This window comes from Solanum lycopersicum, chromosome 3 (assembly GCF_036512215.1).
Source record: "Solanum lycopersicum chromosome 3, SLM_r2.1".
Taxonomy (NCBI): domain Eukaryota; kingdom Viridiplantae; phylum Streptophyta; class Magnoliopsida; order Solanales; family Solanaceae; genus Solanum; species Solanum lycopersicum.
In genome coordinates, this window is record NC_090802.1 from 52,109,818 (window position 1) to 52,133,535 (window position 23,718).

The 23,718-nt window shown below is 38.0% G+C and overlaps 2 pseudogenes; both read right to left on the reverse strand.

Moving 5' to 3' along the window:
• Positions 1 to 775: 775 nt before the first annotated feature.
• Positions 776 to 17,320, reverse strand: LOC138347649 (uncharacterized; annotated as a pseudogene).
• LOC138347650 (histone-lysine N-methyltransferase, H3 lysine-9 specific SUVH6-like) lies at positions 17,215 to 18,620 on the reverse strand (annotated as a pseudogene).
• Between the last annotated feature and the right edge of the window lie 5,098 nt (positions 18,621 to 23,718).

Consider the following 23,718-nt stretch of genomic DNA (forward strand, 5'->3'; position numbering starts at 1 on the left):
TCATCCTTCCTCCTCAAAGAATCAAACTCAACTTTGAGGTTATTATTATGCGTAGGATACCTTTTGGGGATTTCTTCATCATAGTTGCCAACATCAAACAAGTACTCATCTTTATCTATTCTACTTTACACTTCCTTTTCATCAAGAAACTCCCCAATATATTCACATATAAAACTTCCAGATGAGACATGATCTCGTGACCTCAAACCCCATCATCTTGATTCGGTCTTGAAAACCCCCAAATGGTATCGAGGACCATATTGACTAACTCTATTTTTGCAAGAAGGGGGACATTTGCAAGATGGGCCACACTCATAAACAAGAGGTTGTGATCTAACAATAGAGCCTCTTGTGGTGAATGGAATTCACCTCCGTTCCTAGAAGCACAAGAGTATTTCCCGGAATCAGAGCATCCACTAGTGCAGTTACAACCTTGAGGCCTAGAGATGTAATACCAATCTGGATACTATATGTTGGTTGTGAAAACTATTGGAGAAAAATATTATTGAATTGTTGTTTTAATTATTACATAGAAAACCCTATTTATAGACACTTGAATACAATTCCTTACCAAATAGGAGACTATAAACTATTGATATTTTGTGTAGAGTTGTCTATACCTATTCTATTCTAACACTCCCCCTCAAGCTGCTGCATACAAATTATATGTGCCTAGCTTGTTACGAATGTAATTAGTACGAAGAGCGGTGAGGGACTTGGGAAAGATATTAACAAGTTGATCATTTGACTTCACAAATTTAGTAACAATATTTCCTTAGAGTATCTTTTGTATGACAAAGTGACAATCAATCTCAATGTGCTTAGTACTCTCATGAAACATTGGATTTGATGCGATATGAAGTGCTGCTTGATTATCACACACAAGTTCTATATAACCGGTTTCTCCAAACTTCAGTTTTCCAAGCAACTGTTTGATCCAAACTAGTTCACAAGTTTCTACAACCATTGCTCGATATTCTGCTTCTGCACTAGATCGAGCAACCACACTTTGTTTCTTACTCTTCCATGACACCAGATTACATCCTACTAAAATACAATATCCGAATGTGGAATGTCTATCACAGGGTGATCCTTCTCAATCAACGTCTGTATCTTCGGTGATATGTTCATGATCTTGATCCTCGAAGAATAGTCCTTTACTTGGAGAGACTTTATATATCGCAGAATATGAACAAATGTATTCCAGTGACTATCACAAGGAGAAGTCATAAACTGACTTACGACACTCACAAGAAATGATATGTTCGGTCTATTCACCGTGAGATATTCTATTTCCAACCAACCATCTATACCTCTCAGAATTACTGAGTTGCTCCGCCTGTCTTGAGAGGATTTTAACATTCGGATCCATAGGAGTGTCAATAGGTTTACATCTCCTCATTCCTGTTTCTTTAAGAATGTCTAAAGCATACTTGCGTTGAGAAATAACAAAACCTGATCTAGACTGAACAATCTCGATACCTAGGAAATACTTCAGTCTGCCAAGGTCTTTAATTTGTAAATGTTGAAAGAGATACTGCTTCAACTTAGAGATATCAACTTGATCATTCCCGGTGATAATGATATCATCAACATAAACAACCAAGTAAATACATAGATTTGGTGTTGAATGCTAATAGAACACAGAGTGATCAGCTCCACTGCTAGTCATGCCAATCTCCTGAATTACTGTACTAAACTTTCCAAAATCAAAATCGAGAAGACTATTTCAAACCATAAAGTTACCAACAGAATCGACATAAAGAGCTTCTAGACTCCCCCTGAGCAACAAAACCAGGTGGTTGCTCCATGTAGACTTCTTCCTCAAGACTACCATACAGAAATGCATTTTCAATGTCCAAGTGATGAAAAGGAAAATGATGAACGACAATCAAAGATAAAATAAAAAGACGGTCTTGTGCTATTTTGGCCACTGGAGCAAAACATCACTATAATCTAGCCCAAATATCTGAGTATACCCTTTGGTAACAAGGCGAGCCTTAAGCTGATTGACTTAACCATCTGGACCAACTTTGATCTCATAAAACCAATGACAACCAACAATATAATTACCTGAAGGAAGGGAGATAAGCTCCCAAGTACCACTCGAATATAAAACATACATCTCATTAATCATGCTTGCCTTCATCCATAATAAGAAAATGTTTCTCCTTTAGTATCTGGGATGGAAATAAAGGATAAATATGATTCAAAGACATAACTGGATGAAGATAAATGATGATAACTCAAGAAATTATAATGTGGATTAGTATTTTTGGTAGATCGTATATCTTTTTAAAGTGGATCGATTGGCTAGTAGGAGGCAAGGTCGTAGTGGGAGCAGGGTCCAGCACATGACATGAACAATTTGAGACTATTGCTGGACGCAGACGCTGATGATAAGTTAGGAGTAGTGTCACTGTAATGGAACCCTTTTTGAACTTGAGAGTAACTAAGAAAGACACATTTAAGAGCACGAGGGACTAAATCAGTATCTTTTCCTTTCCTTGCGAAACATCATAATCCACAACAAACTCTAACTGCATAATCGATTTTGTTTCCTTGTTAACATGAAAGTGATCTACCTTGACTAAACTTGTTTGCTGCGAGACTATTTCACGATTAAGTTTTGGTTGGCCAAAATTTCTTTTTAGTTTCAATTTGAAAACATATTTTCCAGTTGGAGCTATTTCTTCCCAACACTTGGTCATAGTATAGAGCATATTGTAAATGTATATTATATCACTCTTTTTACCACTCACTCTTTTTTGACCACAAATAGTTGAATAACGATATAGAGATCTAACACAAGTAGAGATAAAAGAATTTTGATCTGTTTATTGAATAATAAAACTGTAGGATTTACAAGATATTTATACAAGTAATAGAGTCCTAAGTATCTATTGATTTCAAAATAATGACCGTTACCCATAATGAGAGATCTCTAATTTGGGGGAGATCCCTGATTTAATGTTGATAAATAAGGTATAATCAACACCCTCCCTCAAACTAATGTTGTGTATCACAAAACATGAGTTTGGACAATAGATAATTATGTCTACTTCTTAACATGGCCTTTGTGAATAAGTCAGCCAATTGTCTTTAGAGGATATATACTTTAGGCTAATACTTTAATCTTCAACCAGTTCTCTAATGTAGTGACAGTATACATCTATGTGCTTGGTATTTTCATAATGGGCTGTGTTTTTTTCTATTCTTATTGCACTAGTGTTGTCTCCGTACAATGTGGTTGATCCTATCATTTCGATGCCAAGTTCTGATAGCAACCTTCATAGCCAAATGATTTCAGAGCATGCAACAGACATACTTCTATATTCTGCCTCTGTGGATGACATCGATGTTCGAGATTGTTTCTTGCACTTCCAAGAAATCATACATGAGCCAAGCATCATGCACCATCCTATAGTGGATCGTCTTGAATCAAGGCATGCTGCCCAATCTGCGTCAGCATATCCCACCATTTCCAAGGATGAAGATAATGGGAATAAGAGACTCCGATTCACAGTACATTTTATGTATCTAATAACTCTGAGCAAAGCAGTGTAGTGCATATTGTAAGGCTTGGTAACAAACTGGCTTAACCTCTTTACTGCATAAGAGATGTCAGGATGACTCATAGTAAGATTGTCACAACCCAAATCGGGTTGCGACTGGCACCCACACTTACCCTCCTATGTGAGCGAACCAACCAATCTAACCTTAACATTTCAATATAATATCAACAGAAAGTAATGCGGAAGACTTAAACTCATTAAATAAAGACCAATTCATTAACTTCTAAAATTCAACATCTATTATTCCCCAAAATCTGGAAGTCATCATCACAAGAACATCTATGATCAAATGACTAAACTAAGAGTATTCTAAAAGCTAAAAATACATAAGAAGCTAGTCCATGCCGGAAGTTCAAGGCATCAAGACTTGAAGAAGAAGATCCAGTCTAAGCTAGAAGCATTAGCTCACCCTGAATTTCCGATGTAGTAAGACTGGCTTGAATTACTGTTGAGTTGAAGACGATGGCACGTTTGCTGCACTCCACAAATAAACAAGAAGAGAACATAAAAGTAGGGGTCAGTACAAAACACGGGTACTGAGTAGATATCATCGGCCAACTCAAAATAGAAATCAATATATACCGAGTAATATCATAAAATCAACTATGATACTCAACATGTAGGAACAACAAATACTATATCACTAACAATTACCGTCAAGTTCATACATGAGGACTCAAGCCTCGATACCATACTCATTTGGGAATCATGTTCATTAGATTGAGTATATTAACATCTTTCAATATTCATTATCTTTATTTCTCTTGTGTCGGTACGTGACACTCCGCTCCCTCAATATTCATTAATCCTCTTGTATCGGTACGTGACACTCCGATCCCCTAAATCTATGTGTAGGTTCGTGACACCCGATCCCCTAAATCTATGTGTCGGTTCGTGACACCCGATCCCTTAAATCTACGTGTTGGTTCGTGACACCCGATCCCCTAATACTACGTGTCGGTTCGTGACACCCAATCTCCTAATACTACGTGTCGGTTCGTGACACCCGATCCCCTAATACTACATGTCGGTTCGTGACACCCGATCCCCTAATTCTACGTGTCGGTTCGTGACACCCGATCCCCTAATCTCCTTCCATCAATTCATCAAGCCTTCTTTCTTACCAAGGCATCATCAATCCCATTATTTTAGTTCATCACGCCTTTTTTTATACCAAGGCCTCATTATTAACAAAGAGATTAGGATTTTGCAAGACTTGGGATTCAATAACTTCATCATGCTTATATAATTACAATTATATAATTACATTCATGCAAGCATACAATTAAGCACATAGCAGGGTTTACAATATTAACAATACATATCATTCTCTATTAAGAGTTTACTACGAATATCGTAAGAGAAACCATAACCTACCTCCACCGAAGATTAGTGATCAAGCAAGCAAATTTTCTCCAAAGCTTTGTGTTTCCCCTTCTCGATCGTCTCTCTCTCTATCGATTCCCTTCTCTCTCTTTCTGTTCTTTTCTTTTTCTTATTCCAACCCTCTTTCTTTTACCCTAATTAGTATATAATTAAGAATAAAAGATGGCAATAATGCCCCACTAATTAACTTAAGGTTACCTCTTTTAACCCCCAAGTAATTAGACTTATTAACATTAACCCACTAACTTTATAATTAAGGCAAGAATAGTCAAAAACGTCCCTTAAAACGTATCAAGAAATCTGACCCAGACTGGGATTTCGCAGTCTGTGACGACCCGTCGCGCCTGTGACGGTCCGTCCTGCTGCCCGTCACAGAGTTCAGAGACTCAATTTCTCTAAAGAATCTGTGACGATCCGTCACACCTGTGACGGTCCGTCCTGCCATTTCGTTACGAAGTTCAGAGAGTCGATTTCAGTACCCAAATTTCAGAATTTCTAATTGTTTTGGGACGAGACACCCTCGACGGTCCGTCGTGCCCATGACGTTCCGTCGTGGGTTCCGTCGTCTCAGCCTGTTTTTCCAGAAATAAAATCTGCTGCTCAAAACTACTAAACAGGTCGTTACATTAGATACCAATTTACCCATGGTTCGTCCCTGAACGATCACAAGAAGGAGAATAAGGGCGAAAAGGAGTACCTGAATCTGTGAACAGGTGTGGATATCTTTCTCGCATATCAACCTCCTTCTCCCAAGTGGCTTCTTCAACGGGTCGATTCTTCCATTGAACTTTGATGGATGCAATCTCCCTTGATCTCAACTTGTGAATTTCTCTATCTAAAATAGCAATAGGCTCCTCCTCATAGGACAAATTCCCATCAAGTAAAACTGAATCCCAATGGATAATATAGTTTCCATCCCCATGGTATCTTTTCAACATCGACACATGGAATACCGGATGTACCCCGGACAGCCCTGGAGGCAAGGCTAACTCATAAGCCACCTCCCCTACTCGCTTGAGTACTTCAAATGGTCCAATATACCTTGGACTTAGCTTACCCCTTTTTCCAAACCGCATCACCCCTTTCATGGGCGAAACCTTCAGCAAGACTTGTTCTCCCTCCATGAACTCTAAGTCTCTAACCTTTCGATCTGCATATTCTTTTTGTCTACCTTGCGCCGCTAGAAACTTTTCTTGAATAGATTTCACCTTCTCCATCGAATCCCTCAAGAGATCCGTACCCCAAGGTCTAACCTCGAACGCATCAAACCAACCAATGAGGGACCTACATCTCCTACCATACAATGCTTCAAATGGAGCCATATCAACACTCGAGTGATAGCTATTATTGTATGAAAATTCCGCTAAGAGTAAGAAGCTATCCCAATGGCCACCAAATTCTATCACACACGCACGAAGCATATCCTCCAACACTTGAATCGTTCGCTCAGACTGACCATCGGTCTGAGGATGGAACGCAGTACTAAGGTCCAACCTAGTACCCAATTCCGCATGCAATGTTTTCCAAAACTTAGAAGTAAACTGCGTACCTCTATCTGATATGATGGATAGTGGAACCCCATGCAATCGAACGATTTTTGAGATATAGATCTTTGCTAACTTCTCGGCATTGTAAGTCACCTTAACCGGAATAAAATGAGCAGACTTAGTTAACCTATCAAAAATCACCCAAATAGAGTCATACCTACCCATTGTTTGGAAGACCAACCACGAAATCCATTGCGATTCTCTCCCATTTCCATTCCGGAATGGGCATTCTCTGAAGTGTTCCTCCGGGCCTTTGGTGTTCATACTTTACTTGTTGACAGTTTGGACATTTGGCAATAAAATCCACAATATCACGCTTCATTCTACTCCACCAAAAGTGTTGCTTTAGGTCACGGTACATCTTGGTTTCACCCGGATGTATCGAATACCTTGAACTATGAGCCTCTGTCAGAATAGTGTTGATTGAATCATCAACACGGGGCACACATACCCTTCCCTTGATTCTCAAAACACCTTCCTCATCGATTTGTGCTTCCTTAGCCTCTCCTCGCAATACCTTATCTTGGATTCTTCTTAGTTTCTCATCATCAAACTGTTTTCCCTTAATCTTGTCAAGAAAGGAAGATCTTGCCTCTACACAAGCCAACAATCCTCCCTTCTCATTTACTTCTAATCTCATCAAGTCGTTAGCTAGAGTCTGAACCTCTCTAGCTAATGGGCGTCTAGAGGCTTGCAAGTGAGCTAGACTTCCCATGCTTCCCGCCTTTCTACTTAAAGCATCCGCTACAACATTCGCCTTCCCCGGATGATACAAAATGGTGATGTCGTAGTCCTTCAGTAGTTCCATCCATCTTCTCTGTCTCAAGTTCAAATCTTTCTGAGTAAAGACATACTGTAGGCTACGATGATCCGTATAGACCTCACACTTAACCCCATATAAATAGTGTCTCCATTGCTTTAATGAAAACACTACCGCAGCCAATTCTAAATCATGAGTTGGGTAGTTACGTTCATGCACTTTTAATTGTCTTGAAGCATAAGCAATCACATTCTTCTCTTGCATTAGCACTGCACCCAAACCCGAATAGGATGCATCACAATAGACAATGAAATTCTTACCTTTCACTGGCAAGGTGAGAATGGGTGCGGTAGTAAACAAAGTCTTGAGCTTCTGAAAGCTTTCTTCACACTCATCCGACCATACAAATGGAACATTTTGCTTAGTCAAGTTCGTCAGTTGGGAAGCAATAGAAGAGAATCCCTTGACAAATCGGCGGTAGTAGCTAGCTAACCCAACAAAGCTCCTTATTTCTGACACATTGGTAGGTCTTACCCAATTCTTTACTGTCTCAATCTTAGAAGGATCCACCATCACTCCATCCTTAGAAACCACGTGCCCCAAGAAGGACACTGCATCTAGCCAAAACTCACACTTAGAGAACTTGGCATAAAGCTTTTTCTCCCTCAACATTTCCAATACCGTTCTCAAATGCTCCTCATATTCTTTCTTGCTCTTTGAGTATATCAGTATATCATCAATAAATACGATCACGAAGAGGTCCAAATATGGCTTAAAAATCCCGTTCATCAAGCTCATGAACGCAGCAGGGGCATTCGTAAGACCAAAAGACATCACTACAAATTCGTAATGCCCATACCTCGTTCGAAAAGCAGTCTTTGGCACATCCGTTGCCCGTATTTTCAATTGATGATAACCGGATCTCAAGTCAATCTTAGAGAAGACACAAGCACCTTGTAACTGATCGAACAAGTCATCAATGCGAGGAAGAGGATACTTGTTCTTTATGGTTACCTTGTTTAGTTGTCTATAGTCTATACACATTCGAAAACTCCCATCCTTCTTCTTCACAAACAAAACCGGAGCACCCCAAGGAGATGCACTTGGTCTAATAAAGCCTTTTTTTAACAACTCTTGAAGTTGGGCTTTTAACTCTCTTAACTCCACGGGAGCCATTCTATAAGGGGGTATAGAAATGGGGCGAGTACCCGGTTCAAGGTCAATACAGAAATCAATATCCCTATCTGGTGGCATACCAGGAAGATCTGCAGGGAACACATCCAGAAACTCACGGACCACCGAAACCGACTCAATCGAAGGTACTTGGGTAGTGTCATCCTTGAGATGTGCCAAGAAAGCTAAACACCCTTTACTAACCATTTTCTTAGCACGAAGAAAGGAGATGATACGCACCGGATTGGAAGTGTAGTCACCCTCCCAAACTAACGGATCTGTCCCAGGCTTGGCTAACGTCACCGTTTTAGCATTACAATCCAAGATCGCAAATTGCGGAGAAAGCCAAGTCATACCCAAAATTACATCAAAATCATCCATTTCTAAGATAACCAAATCTACATAATTGTTGCTCCCCACAAAGTTCACCAAACAAGACCTATATACCTTTTCAACTACCACAGACTCACCCACCGGAGTAGAAACATGAATAGGCATATCAAGTAATTCACAATGTGAATTTAGACCATTAGCAAATGAGGAAGATACATAAGAAAATGTGGATCCAAGATCAAACAATACAGAAGCCATGCAATCACAAACCAGAAGATTACCTGTGATGACAGCATCAGATACCTCCGCTTCAGACCGCCCAGGGAAAGCGTAACAATGGGCCCTATCGTTTGTCTGTCCATTACCCCTACCATGTTGTGATGCAGCGGCTCCAGTTTGCCCATTACCTCGGCCATTTTGGTTACCACCATTACCTCGACCACCACGTCCTCTAGAATACGGCCTCTACCATGACCACCTCTACCTCTAGCCATTGGGGGTCTATAACTCTGTTTTGGACAATTTCTCCTAATATGTCCAGTCTCCCCACATCCATAACACTCTCTAGAGTCAAGCATAGGTCTCTCAGAGAAGTGTTGACCGGTCTGAGGTGGACCCCCAACTACAGTCTGTAGTGAAGACTGAATGGGTCGAACTGAGTAACCTCTGGAACCCTGTCCTCTAGAGTAAGAACCATTAAACTGACCTCCCTTTCGAAACCTCTTTGATGTCGATGCCATGGTGAATTCATCTGGCTTCACTCCTTCCACCTCTACCACGAAATCTACCACTTCTTGGAAGGATTTGGCCGTATCCGCTACCTGTAAGGTTGAAATCCGCAACTCTGACCTCAACCCCTTCACAAAACGACGAATCCGCTCTTGTGGACTGAAACAAAGTTGGGTGGCATATCTGGATAGTGCACGAAACTTAGCCTCATATGCATTGACCGACATCCTGCCTTGCTCTAGGCTCAAGAACTCATCCCTTTTCCTATCCCTCAATGTTCGAGGGATATACTTCTCCATAAACAAGCTAGAGAATGAGGCCCAAGTCATAGGTGGTGCCTCTGTTGGTTGACACTCAATATGTGACCTCCACCACATTTTGGCGTTCCCTTGAAACTGATAACTCACGAACTCAACATCAAACCGTTCTACTATACCCATCTTGTGTAGTAGCTCATGACAGTCAACCAGAAAATCGTAAGCATCCTCAGATTCCGCACCCTTGAAGACTGGAGGTTTCAATTTCAAGAACTTACTGAAAAGTTCATGCTGATCATTTGTCATTATAGGCCCAGTAGTCAGACGTGAAAACGTGCCTATGTCCAATGAGGCATCCATACGAGGAGCCATAGTGGCTGCATGTTGTACCTCTGAAACCGAAGGTGTTGGTGCAGAAAACACTGGAGGTGCCTGACCCTGATCGGACAACCCACTAAGATAAGCGAGCACCTGATTTATCATCTCTGGGGTAGGCTGGGGTGGCAATCCCTCATTCTGCACTTGTTCATTTTCCCCATCCTCCCCTTCTCTTATTACCTCCTCAGTCGGTGGAGGAGTCACTGCCCTAGTATCAGATAGACTAGGTGCTCGTCCTCTTCTCCTAGAGGACGTCCTCCCACGACCTCTACCACGGCCTCTTGCCGCTGCTCTTCCTCGAGCTACAGCCCCAGTGGCTGGCTCAGACGCACCCTGTCCCGCTGGTGCTGGTGTTGGTGCTGGCGTAGTCGTTGCTCTAGTTCTAACCATCTGCGAAATAGAGTGAAGATGGTCAGATACCAATTTGTATCACCTAGATACCAATTGGACCCAAGTAATAGCACGAAAGAAAGAAAGAAAGAATGGAATTTTCCTAAAGTCTTATAGCCTCTTAAAGAAAAGTAAAGGCGTCCCCCTACCGTTCCTTAAAACTCTACTAGACTCGTTCTTGTGTGATGAGAGCAACGAACCTAATGCTCTGATACCAAGTTTGTCACGACCCAAACCGGGTTGCGACTGGCACCCACACTTACCCTCCTATGTGAGCGAACCAACCAATCTAACCTTAACATTTCAATATAATATCAACAGAAAGTAATGCGGAAGACTTAAACTCATTAAATAAAGACCAATTCATTAACTTCTAAAATTATACATCTATTATTCTCAAAAATCTGGAAGTCATCATCACAAGAACATCTATGATCAAATGACTAAACTAAGAGTATTCTAAAAGCTAAAAGTACATAAGAAGCTAGTCCATGCCGGAAGTTCAAGGCATCAAGACTTGAAGAAGAAGATCCAGTCCAAGCTAGAAGCATTAGCTCACCCTGAATTTCCGATGTAGTAAGACTGGCTTGAATTACTGTTGAGTTGAAGAAGATGGCACGTTTGCTGCACTCCACAAATAAACAAGAAGAAAACATAAAAGTAGGGGTCAGTACAAAACACGGGTACTGAGTAGATATCATCGGCCAACTCAAAATAGAAATCAATATATATACCAAGTAATATCATAAAATCAACTATGATACTCAACATGTAGCAACAACAAATGCTATATTATTAACAATTACCGTCAAGTTCACACATGAGGACTCAAGCCTCAATACCATACTCATTTGGGAATCATGTTCATTAGATTGAGTATATTAACATCTTTCAAGATTCATTATCTTTATTTCTCTTGTGTCGGTACGTGACACTCCGCTCCCTCAATATTCATTAATCCTCTTGTGTCGGTACGTGACACTCCGATCCCCTAAATCTATGTGTAGGTTCGTGACACCCGATCCCCTAAATCTATGTGTCGGTTCGTGACACCCGATCCCCTAAATCTACGTGTCGGTTCGTGACACCCGATCCCCTAATACTACGTGTCGGTTCATGACACCCAATCCCCTAATACTACGTGTCGGTTCGTGACACCCGATCCCTTAATTCTACGTGTCGGTTCGTGACACCCGATCCCCTAATTCTACGTGTTGGTTCGTGACACCCGATCCCCTAATCTCCTTCCATCAATTCATCAAGCCTTCTTTCTTACCAAGGCATCATCAATCCCATTATTTTAGTTCATCACGCCTTCTTTTATACCAAGGCCTCATTATTAACAAAGAGATTAGGATTTTGCAAGATTTGGGATTCAATAACTTCATCATGCTTATATAATCACAATTATATAATTACATTCATGCAAGCATACAATTAAGCACATAGCAGGGTTTACAATATTAACAATACATATCATTCTCTATTAAGAGTTTACTACGAATATCGTAAGAGAAACCATAACCTACCTCCACCGAAGATTAGTGATCAAGCAAGCAAATTTTCTCCAAAGCTTTGTGTTTCCCCTTCTCGATCGTCTCTCTCTCTATCGATTCCCTTCTCTCTCTTTCTGTTCTTTTCTTTTTCTTATTCCAACCCTCTTTCTTTTACCCTAATTAGTATATAATTAAGAAAAAAAGATGGCAATAACGCCCCACTAATTAACTTAAGGTTACCTCTTTTAACCCCCAAGTAATTAGACTTATTAACATTAACCCACTAACTTTATAATTAAGGCAAGAATAGTCAAAAACGTCCCTTAAAACGTATCAAGAAATCCGACCCAGACTGGGATTTCGCAGTCTGTGACGATCCGTCGCGCCTGCGACGGTCCGTCCTGCTGCCCGTCACAGAGTTTAGAGACTCAGTTTCTCTGAAGAATCTGTGACGGTCCGTCACACCTGTGATGGTCCGTCCTGCTATTCCGTTACGAAGTTCAGAGAGTCGATTTCAGTACCCAAATTTCAGAATTTCTAAGTGTTTTGGGAAGAGACACCCTCGATGGTCCGTCGTGCCCATGACGTTTCGTCGTGGGTTCCGTCGTCTCAGCCTGTTTTTCCAGAAATAAAATCTTCTCTCAAAACGACTAAACAGGTCGTTACAAAGATATATAAGTGATCCAACTAGACGCCTATACAAGGTTTGATCTCCAAAAATTTCTCCTTCATCCTTTTTGTATTTCGTATTCGCTTCCTTTGGAGTATGAACATCTTATGATCAATAAGATTGGCTAACTGAACTAGATCTTCTGCTTACTTTTCTTGACTCAATCTTATGTCTTCCTTTCCATAACTTACCTTCAAACCCAAAAATATGTTAGCTTTCCCAAGTCCTTCATTTTGAACTAGGACTGTAACAGATCTTTCAAATGATAGATTCCAACTTCGTTGTTTCCTGTGATGATCATGTCATTCACATAAAGAAGGAGAATAGTATTACCTGAGGTCGTCCGATGTAAGAATATTGAATAATCTGAGCTACTTTTTGTAAAAGCTACACCTAAGATTGCAATGCGAAACTTTTCAAACCAAGAGCGAGGATCTTACTTTAATCCATAAAGAGATTTCTTAAGACGACACACCTGATTTAGTTTATATATTAATAACCTGGTGGTGGATTCATGTAGACAACTTCTTGCAAGTTTCCATGTAGGAAAGCATTCTTGACGTCCAATTGATGTAACTTCCAACCTTTTATTGATGCTAAGCCAAGAAATATACATACGATCATAATCTTAGTTACTGGAGAAAATGTTTCATCATAGTCCATTCCATATTCCTGCTTGTATCCTTAAGCTACTAATCTTGCTTTGTATCGATCTAGGGAACCATCAACTTTCATCTTGTTTGAGTACACCCATCTACTTCCAATAATTGTTGCATTTGTTAGTTTATCCACCATATCCCATGTATCATTATTCTCAAGGGCAACTAATTCTTCATGCATTGCATCCTCTCAACATTTCTAACCACTAGCCTGCACGTAAGAGTTTGGTATAACTATGGGATCAATGCTATTTTGACGAGTGGGAGAAGGTAATTGGTTGTTAGGATTTAATGAGGCATTATGTGGGTGAGTTAAAGAATTAGTATTGGCAGAATTCGTATCATTATCAAAAAAAGGATCAAAGTCATAAGTGGTACCTGATGTGATAGAGGGCATGGTCGACGAATGACCAACGAGAAGGTGCCTATGGCAAGCAGCATCATGAGAAGGAAATTTATTCAGGAAAGACATAGTAGAGATTTGTGAATCTTTGTTAGTATAAAATAATAGAATTCTCAAAGAAGATAACATGTCGTGAGATTCTTAATGAACGACGTGTTGAATCATAACACAAATACCCCTTTTAAATATCATTCTATCCCTAGAAGACACATTTAATGGCTTTGGAATATAATTTATGACGTTCATGATCATGAAGAAGAACAAAGAACAGACAACCAAATACTTTAAGATGTGAATAGTCAGGCAATTTTTTGAAAAGAATAAAATAAGGAAAATTTTGTTTCATGATCGAGGATGATTGTCTATTTTTGAGATAAATAGATGTTTGGATTACTTCAACCCAAAATAGTTTTGGAACATTTGAAGTATCAAGAAGGGATAAGGCAGTATCAACCACATGTCTATTCTTACGTTCCACCACAATATTTTGTTCCGGTGTATTCGAACAAGAACGCTGATGAATTATGCCTTTTTCTTAAAAAAATAGTTAGGTTTGTATTTACATATTACCCTCTTGAATCTGAGCGAAAAATATTGATCTTTTTCTCAAATTTGGTTTCTATAAGGTTATAAATTTTTTTTGACGATATTTGGTACCTCAGACTTATGTTTCAAGAAGAAAATCCATGTATAACGAGATACTTGATCAATGAAAATAATGAAATACTTGTAACCTAAACGAGATATAATTGGATACGATCCCCAAACATCGCTAACAATTAAATCAAAAGGAGCATAATAATTAGTACTGCTTAATTTAAAAGGAAGTGTATGACTCTTTGATTTTGCACAACTTTCACGAGATAATTTAGAGGGAAAAATCAGTGAATGTTTTCCCAAAAACTTACAAGATTTAAGCATAAAATTTAACCGAAAAGCACGTGAATAGCCTAAAAATGTAGATGCCACAAATTCCACATTGTATTTGAAAATTGGATATCTTTATTTGAAGTTGAAAGAAAACACTGATGGAGTTTGGTATCCTGAGATTGAAGAAGAAATAACATGCCAACCTTACCCCTTGGCCATCGTTTCCCCTATCAATATATTCTGAATAACACAACCATTAGAAGAAAAAATAACCATAAATTTTTTTTCTGCAAGTTGCCTAACAGATAAAAGATTTGCAGTGAAGATCTGGTGTACAAAGAACTTCTGAAAATGGTTTAATGGAGACAATAGCTGATGCAGTTAAAACCTGGCCATTTGCTGTAACAATTTCATGTCTAGAACGTGGTCTAGATAAATAAGATTTTTTTGATTTCATGTCATATGATTAATGCAATAGAATCAATATGGCATACCGTTGAGTCTGAAAATATAGTCTTACTAGGATACATGGTAGTTAGAGCTGAAGAGAATGCATTAGGAAGAGCAGCTACCAATAATTCTTGTATCATTTTGTAGATATCATTGCAATTAAGCAATTTGTGCTTGGTGTTTCTCGTGTTCCAGCATCCCTTGTCATCGCTTCGAAGGCTTTATAAGGAGTCTAGCGTTTTCCTAGACCATATTTATTACGATATTCCAAAATAATATGACCATCTTTCTCACAATAATTGCAATAATTTCACTTTTTGGAGTGGGAAACGATGTGGCCTGTTTCCTTGCAATGATAGCATTGAATTGATTTGTTAAAGTTTCCTGAGGAAGAAGAACTTTTGTATGCATCCAAGGAAGTGTCCATGGTGAGGGAATTCTCCATGGAAGCTTGAGAACTAACCGAGTTTTTTCTCGAAGAACTTCAGAAACTACCACCTCCAAAGCTGGTAGTTTTTCCCTCTTAAGAATACTAGCACGTTGATGCTCGAACTCGGGCCTAAGTTTCATTAGAAATTGGACTGTCCTTGTCCTTTTCATCGTAGTCATTAAATCCTTCAATCCATCCACATGGATAGAGGCGGCAAAAACCTGATCTTGTTCTGCCCATAATGTGAGTAATACAGAATAGAAACAACAAACATTTTTCTCATTTTGTATAGATTCTGCAAGTAGTCTTTCCAATTCAAATTCTGGAGCAAGATTTTGTTGGTTACTGAGGGTATGTAGATGACTCCACATTTTTGATGATTTCTCAAAAGATGTAAGTTCCATGGCTATATCAACAGAGACGAAGTTGACAAGCCATGTGATAATTTTGCCATTGTCAGCCTCCCAAGCCTCTCTTTCTTTGTTTTTGTAGGTACAACGTTTGAGCCATCCAGAATACCAAGGAGGACTTTGTCTCTAATCAAGATTTTGAAATGGAACTTTCAAATCAGATAGTTATGCCCATAAAATTTTGTTGAGAAGGTATCTCGTGAATCCATCCTTATTCAAAGAGAAAAATAGAAATCGAAGAGACCAGTCAAGGAATAGATTCAGAGATGACTATAGGAATGATGGATATGGATTGAGAATCTGAACCAAAGATGAAGGAAACAAATTTATTGGAAAAAATGAGTCATGAGGATTTTGGAAAAAACAAGGCTCTTGATACCAATTTGAATAACGATAGAGATCCAACACAATTAGAGATAAAAGAATTGTGATATGTGTATTGAATAATAAAACTGTAGGATTTACGAGATATTTATACAAGTAGTAGAGTTCTAATTATCTACTGATTTCAAGCTAATGACCGTTAGCCATAATGCGAGATCCCTGATTTTGGTGGAGATCCCTAATTTAGTGTCGATAATTAAGGTATAATCGACACAAATAACCCTCACCAGACATTCCATGTCCATGGAGTTCGTAAAAGCAAGATTACCCCCTTCAATCTTTTGATCTTCCACTCTCACATTAACAAATACTTTTGACCTACATAAATGAATGTTTCAGAAGATATGATCTTGTTATGCATTTGGCAAATTATGCATCATAAGACCCCTAGCATGTGAATAACTATTATTAAGCCCATGATAAACTGCAATAACCTCTGATATTGCATATGTTCCACAAACTCCTTAGCCTTAGAACAATCGCAACTAGGTGTGGGAAGAATTGAATCATATCCATCCCACAAGTTCTTCAATTTTGTAAAATAAGCAGAGACAGTTGAAACTCCTTGGGTAAGAGTGAATATGTTCTTGTGAATTAGTAAAGTCGTGATCCATTTATCTTATCAAAATGCTCCTTAAGATCAAGCCATACCTGATGAGCATTGGTTGAATAAAGGGTTCCAGAAAACAATTCCTTGTTGACATTACATGTGAGCTAAGAGATGACAATTGCATTAAATTGATCCCAAATTTTCCTCGAATTTCCTTTTTGAATCCATTCGTTGAACAGATCCGTCAATGAATCCTATCTTATTCCTTCCTAGTAAAGCGATTTTCATAGCTCGACTACATAGAGTATTGTTCTACATCCCTGATAATTGGATCCCTATAGACAGTGCTCCTGGTACATCTGAAGAGCTCAGATATAGCAGATGGTTATGATTAATCACCATTGCATTGCTACTGGTACCTTCTCCTTGAAGCTTGACCCCGATCCTCCTAGTTCCTCTTCAATCTCCATGTGAGAATGCTTCAAAAAACATTATATGAGGTACTCTCCTATCACCATGGTAATACATGACATTTTGAGCATAAAGGTTTGGTGATCAACTATGGTTGATAAATCTTCCAACATTCCCATATCTAACCGCAGTAAGGGCAAAGCCATCTTCATCCTTCCTCCGCAAAGAATCTGCCTCAGCTTTTAGGTTATTATCACGCATAGAATTCCTTTTTGGGATTTTTTCATCATAGTTGCCAACATCAAACAAGTACTCATCATTATATATAAAACTTTCAGCTTCCTTTTCATCAAGCAACTCCCCAACATATTCACATATAAAACTTCCGGATGAGACACGATCTCGTGACCTCAAACCCCATCCTCTCGATTCGGTCTTGAAAACCTCCAAATGGTATCGAGGACAATGTTGGTTAACTCTATTTTTGCAAGGAGGACATTTGCAAGATGGGCCACACTCATAAACAACATGTTGTGCTTTAACAAAGATCCTCTTGTGTTGTATGGAACCTCACCTCCGTTTCTAGAAGAACAAGAGCATTGCCCGGAATTGGAGCATCCACTTGTGCAATTGCAACCTTGAGGCGTAGAGATGTAATACCAATCTGGATACTGTATGTTGGTAATGTAAGTAAATGATAGGAGTCTCTCATCATCTATTGCATTGACAACACGAATTGGTATCTTCTCTTTTCGTTGCGAGACATCATAGTCCACAACAAACTCCGACTCCATAATCGATTTTGTTGCTTTGTTAACATGAAAATGATCTACCTTGCCTAAACTTGTGGGTCGTGACACTATTTCACGATTAAGTTTTTGTTGGCCAGGATTTCTCTTTAGTTCAAACTTGAAAACATATTTTCCTGTTGGAGCTATTTCTTCCCAATACTTGGTCACAGTGTAGAGCCCATTGTAAATGTATCGTATATCAATTTTTTCACCATTCACTCTTTTTCGACCACAAATAACTCTCACCGGACATCCCATGTCCATGGAGTTCTTCAAGGCAATATTACCCCCTTTAAGATTTTGATCTTCCACTCTCGCATTAACAAATACTTTTGGATTCCCGCCTTGACCTACATAAATGAATATTTCAGAAGATATGGCCTCGTTATCCTACCAACCAGAATCAACAATGCTTGTTGCAACATAAGTTCTGCCAATATTCACATAATTGATACCATTCATAAATTGGTGATGTAATCCGATCATAACAAGCTATACCCTGAACTGGAATTGATCCCCGATATGAACTCCAGGAACATGTCCAAAAGTACACTCACAATTTACCCATTTTTCTGATTTTTCAAAGTAATTGCTTCCTCTATATAGCTTTTTCTTTTGGATCGTCCTTCAGGATTCTCTGTTTTATGTTCTCGCAAAAGTTTAGTATATACGTCATCAAAAAGTTCCAGAGTCTCTCTAACTTGTTTTACTTCATGAATATGTTCATATTCAGTTGACAATCCATGATCTTGGGGAATGAGAAAACATGAAGTTTGTAGTTTTGATGGATGACAAAGAATTGAAGTTTTTGGAAATCTGTTAACTAGAGTATTTGATGCATTTGAAGTACCATTGGGAGAAGGCAGGATCTTAACTTGTGCAGATATGTTCACTCAAACCATTCTTGCTGATTGTGGCATTCCCATGGAGTCGGAGCAGGTTGCAACTGCGTCTCCACGTACATCTGGTCATGTTGCTCAGTTACTCAAGGAACTTAAAGTAGCTGAAGAAAAGTATGCCACTCTTGAGTCAGAAAACCAGAAGTTACGTGCTGAACTTGACACTTCAAATGCTGAAATTCACAGGTTGAAGGATCAGTAAGTGCAACAGTTACGTGCTAAACTTGACACTTCAAATGCTGAAATTCACAGGTTGAAGGATCAGTTAGTGCAGCAACAACTTGCTAACAATGCAAGAGTTGACAGAGTTCTGGATATGCTGGCTTTTGCTTCAACTAAGCCTGGTCAACCTTCACATTGAAAAAGCATCTTATTTGAACCTGGTTCTCTTAGTTGTTTAAACTTATTATGCTCAACTGACTGGGGTTATATTGTTGCTATGGATGTTGATTGGGTTTGTTTAGCCGCTGTTGGATTCTTTTTTATTTGTCAAAAGGGGGAAGAGTATTTGCGCATGCATCACACAGAAAGATTTATTTGTCTTCATCAAAAAGGGGGAATATGATAGAATATGATAGAATCGATAATTCATGTTTTGATGATAGACAAGAACACAAATTCAGTAGCAAATGTACGCAGCAAAAGAAGCCAAGCTCGAGTCCAAGATCGAGTAAAATGGGTCAGCCAAGTAATCAAGAAAATAGAGTTATTTGTCAAAGCCAAAAATAATATATTAAAGGTATAAGTTGATACAAATAAGGAAAACCTTAAATATATTATTAAGGAAGGAAGTTGTATATAATAAGGATTGTACTTTAAAAGGGAATCCTTGTTGAACAATAACTTTCTTACCTTATCTGATAAGGAATGAAGGCAAAAGGAACTCTATAAGAAGAAGAAGACGCTGATGAAAAATTCCACGACTTCACGCAGAGAACAAGAGAAAATTATTCATCAAACTGAGGTCTTCAAGATTGATAGGATTGCTACGGTCAAAACATTCTTGAGTGAGAAGGTTTTTATCGTGTAGAACTATTTGTTTTGTTTTTGTTTTTGATTGTAATTTACAGTTTGTTGTACAAAGGGTGGGTTTGGCTCTTTGTAGGGTTGAGTGTTAGTAAGAGTTGTAACAAAAGGTGGGTTTGGCCTTTTGGAGAGATCGATTGGAGTCAATCGAAGGAGTAGTGAAGATAAGACTTTTGATTATTGAGTTGTAATCACAAAATCTTATAGTTGAATTAATAAAACGAGGTTTTTCCTTCCTTGAGTGAGGAAGGTTTTTAATTCAATAAGTGTTTGTGTCTTTACTCTGTCTTTACTTAAAAGCAACTTACACGAACCTGGTTCGTGTTCTGGGGTTAGGTTTCTTCACATGACCAGAAACACCACACATGACAGCAGGATTCCTTGAATTTTCTTGAGGAACTCCGAGATCCATTTGCTTCTTCATGAACACAGATTCATATTGCTGCTCAGGACGTATGATGTCGGGCAATGACTTGAAACCTTCTAAAATATCTGAACACTTGTGTATGATCTCGCCCTCCTTGCCACCTTTCTTATCATCAGTACTTTGGGCCTTTTGAGAGCTGATGTTAGTGAGTTCCACTCGGAGCATGTTAAAATGGAAATGTCAGCATCACATCTACCCAACTCCTGGACTCATCATCAGAAACTTCTTCATGATGAACTTTCTGGCTTGTTTCATTACTAGGCTCATCATTTCATTACCCAACTCCTGGACTCATCATTAGATTTTCTTGTGAAGCAACAGCAGGCAATTCTGGTCCATTTTCAATAGGCTCCTCTTTTATAAACCAATCAAATGTATTAGTTGACAGATATTTGAACTTGATGATTTTCTTCTTTCAATTTCAAAGGTTGGTTTCCATTAGTAAGTCGACATGAGGTATTTCCAGTTGCCTCAAAATTACTTGATTCAGCTGACTCAACTTTAGAACAACCTTTGTTATCAGCGTCAACAGAGCATTGAGTATCACTTCCGTTCCTCTTTTGAGGGCCACAATTCTCAGGAAAACTCCTCCTAGAGTCTACTTTTACACGCTTGGTATTGGATGGAAATTCCAGATAGATCTTTCTGAATCCGTTGTTTTCACGAACAAATGGACCACAATTCTCAAGAAAATTCCTTGTGGTCTCGACTATTACAGGCTTGGTAGTGGATGGAAATTCCAGGCTGGTCTCTCTGGTTCCATGGTTTTGACAAATAAATGAAGCACAATTTTCAGGAAAATTGCGGGTGGCATCAACTTTTAGACGCTTAAATGTGGAGGGAGATTTAGTATCGACCATACCATAAAGTTTCTTCATCTTTGTTTCCACTAACACAGATATCTACAATCTACAATTCATAAAGTATTGACAACTTAAAACCTTACGAGAAAAACTAACTTTATGTTATATGATTATTAACACTTAGCAAGGCAAGGAATAATGAATATAGGGATCGAACAAAATAAACAAGTTACACAGCTAAAAGAGAGCATAAAATTTGGGGGAAGTTTCTCAATTTGAATTTGGAGGGAAATTAGTGCCACAGAAAGAGGCGAAGTAGAAGGCATTGATTGAGCTCATCTGGAAAAAATACTATCGAAGCAATCTCATAAAACTGGTAAAGAACAGAAAAATTAAACCAAAGAACTTACTTGCTTCATAAGATCAAACGCTTTAGTATGGAACGGTATGCCAATAAGGTCCTATTTATACAAAAATAAGGCAGCCTGCAATTGATTCCTATTCAAAATAGGTTTTCTTAAAATTTAAACTTACCATAATTACTCATCCTAATTTTTTTGGTATAATTCTTAATTTACCCTAAACTATTTTCTGCTCTTTTCATTTCTTTTTTCAGATTAAAATTCACAAATCTCACTTTCCTATTATATTCTCTCTATCAACTTTTAATTGTTATAGTTTCTATTTTAAGAGTCAAATTAGAACTTTGACAAACATTTTACGATGGTAAAGATTTGTAATTTATAGTTTTTGACTATTTAAATTTTTTGTTTAAAATATCAAATTTAAGTAATATAATTTAACTTTGAAAACTACTTAAATTAATTTTCAAAAAGGATAACATGACATATAAAAGTGGATAGAGGGAGTACATGTTTGGTTCCACAAGGAATAGAAGTGCAAAAACATCTATATATTTATAAGACGTGTGAAGTAATCATGTAGACCATATAGCTTGAACTCCATTTTAGCCAAATAAAAGTTGTTTCGTCAAAAATAATGTACAAACTATGTATTTCTTCTTTAAATACAATGATTATTTATTTTAATTGTGTGTTTTCTTACCATGACAAAATAATTGGAGAAAAACTAACTTCGAGTTTCATTTTTTTAGTCTAATAAAAAAGGTTTGACAAAAATTATGAAGTTGCATGCCATTGTGTATTTTTGTAAAAAATTATTTAGATATAATGACTTCTTATTTTCAACGGTCATCTTTTCTTTTTTGACCCAAGTTTGTTAAAAAAAAAAAAATACACTTGATTGGAGCTCCTTTGTTTCTAGTGAAATAAAAAAAAAAAGGTTTTAGCAATATATAAGTTCTAATTGTATCCTTCTTATTATATCTTGTGCAATGTTTTAAAACGTACGGGCATAACACGAGAAGTTTTATGCAATATTGGGTGAGGGTTTTAAGCTCCGAAATACAACGTATAAGTTCCATGAATCTAAGGGGTGTAATATCTGATATAACTTTAGTTTATAATTTTTTTTATTAAGGCAGTAAATCAAAGTAAAATTTTCAATAATTCTGCCAATAAATTAAATAAACCGTTAATAATATAGAAAAAAATATTAAAATTATTCTTAAAAAATGATACTAGCCGATATAATTTATAAAATAAAATCATCACGCGTATACTAGTCTTGTCCACCCTTGTTATTACGACGTTATTCAAAAGACACCTCAAATTTTTTGACATACACTGCCAATTTAAATTGGGGAGACATGAAAAAATTTCAGAATTTAAATTTAATTTGACCTGACGCCATTCGCTAGCAATTTTTTTTACTATGACGCCTCCACTATAGCTCTGTCCAGGTCGCTTTAGCGGGGATTAATGGGACCTGAACCTAAAAATCTTGAACTTTATAACTTGAGTCCTCCTCTTTGGTGGTAAAATCAGATGAAGGTTACTTCAAAAATCCTCTTAGACAGCTCCAAACTTGGAACAATAGAGAGGAGGGATTTTAGTGCAAATAGGCCCATGGATTGAAGACCTACTTGCATAAGGATTCTCCCCGTGAAGCTAGAAGTTCATGTTCATATTTCTTCAACAGTTCTTTGACGTCTATGTAGGCTAGGCTAAACATAGTAGTTGGACATGTCTCAAAATGCATAATTTGTCGTAGATTTATGAGAGATTTCATACATAGCCTTCAGACACAAAGTTTGAATGGTTAAATGCATTGATTGTTGTGGTTTTGGATGATAAGATACTTGGTTAGTAATGTTGTACTTGTGATTGTTGTTGTGTGTTATCTCTTGTATTCAGATTAGCAAACCAGAATAAATAAAAGATGAAAAGAAAAACACAAAGAACTATCTGAGTTCACAGAACTCAATGTGAGTCCTTAAGAAATTTAATCATCCTCAAGTACCCGATGTTACAAATTAATTCCTCCCAAGATAAAACAGATTAACCATTAAAAAACTAGTGGTACCTCAAATTTTAATTATTTCAACGAACTCAAAATGACATCAACGAATCACGCATGCAGACATGATCG